This window comes from Alosa sapidissima, chromosome 19, assembly GCF_018492685.1.
Source record: "Alosa sapidissima isolate fAloSap1 chromosome 19, fAloSap1.pri, whole genome shotgun sequence".
Classification (NCBI taxonomy): Eukaryota; Metazoa; Chordata; class Actinopteri; order Clupeiformes; family Clupeidae; genus Alosa; species Alosa sapidissima.
The window spans coordinates 9,324,604-9,326,125 of record NC_055975.1 but is presented as its reverse complement, the minus strand read 5'-3'; positions in this window follow the sequence as shown (position 1 = coordinate 9,326,125).

Here is a 1,522-nt window from a genome sequence, read left to right as displayed (position 1 = left end):
CCAAATATAAATCTTCAGATTTTGTATTACTTTTTAAGCATTTCACTGCAACATATAAATTAATGTGGTCCGTGTATCATTCGTTCATTTGATATTCAATTGAGAATCCAAAATAAAAAAACGAAAAAAGGACTTGTTTTTTCATTATTTGTTTATGAATGTGATACAAATCAACAAATAATGTTTTGTTTTTCAGACTTTTGATCACATTCATAAACAAATAATAAAAAAAGTCCTTTTTTGTTTTTTTCATTTTGAATTCTCAATTAAATATCAAATGAACGAATGATACACGGACCGAATGTCAACATAAATTCAATTTATTATTTCACTTAATTTCTTGTTGTTTCATTTCCTTCTGACTTTTCAGGATCTACAGCGGACAACAGCGTTCATCAAACACCAGACGAGTGGATTTTGAGCCAGGGAAAAAATGCCACCATAAAGTAAATATTACTGCACAGTGAGACCACACAGTGAGGCAGAACGCTAGTGTGGTTAACCAAAACTCTGCTCTCCTCAGCTGCACTGCAAACATGTCCTGTTCACGCCTTAAGCAGTTGGGGTGGGAGTTGTGTGCAGTCAATGCAGTAAATTTGCCTTTTGTTACTAATTTCACAATATCTTGATCCTTAACCCCCCCCCCCCCCCCCCCCCCCCCCCCAGCAGTAAAAGCCAGCCCATCTTCACTAAAGCAGATCGAAGCTCACACTGGATGAACCAGGAAAAGGGCAAGGCCCTTGTTGTCATCACTTCCTTTGTTAGAAGGCTAAGGTTCACTCCGATCAGGGAGATGCTGTCATCAACATGATCTACCTGACTGTTTTATTGCTGTGTATGGCAGGTATGCTTCAATCATTATTGGTGATGTAAGCAGTATAGAATAGAAACTTCTTAACTTTTTTGGACTGTTTACAACATTATATTTAAATGGCAATTAAATACTGCAGCCTACAGTGGTTTATTTTAAGCGAATATTATTTTTATGATCGTGTATGCTGTGTCCACAGGGTCTGTACTTGCCTCCAGTGTATTTCAAACTCCCTCTGACCAAATCAAGAATACAAACGAGTCTCTTCAGCTCCAGTGTCAGCACAGCATTTCGGGCTACAATAGAGTTCTGTGGTACAAACAGACTCACAGCAGCTCTCTGATCTTATTGGGATACCTATTCATTAAAGATGACACTATAGAGCCTGACTTCAAGGGACGAGTGAAAATGGAGGGGAATGCCGACACAAATGAAAAGAACTCATTAACAATTGGTAATCTGTCACTAACTGACAGTGCAGTGTACTTCTGTGCAGCATATACACAGTGGTTTTAATTGCCACTCCCTTGTACAAAAACTCTCCTCTCATCTGTTGGTTAATCGTGATACCTCAGGCAACGTCACACCTGCAAATTCAAACCAATCCAGCTCTGAAGCTTTGAAATAAGTTGAGTAAGACATCATCAGTACTTCAGTTATGTTGATATTGAGTCCAAAACCCAGCATGTCACCAAATATCTCCGTTACTCT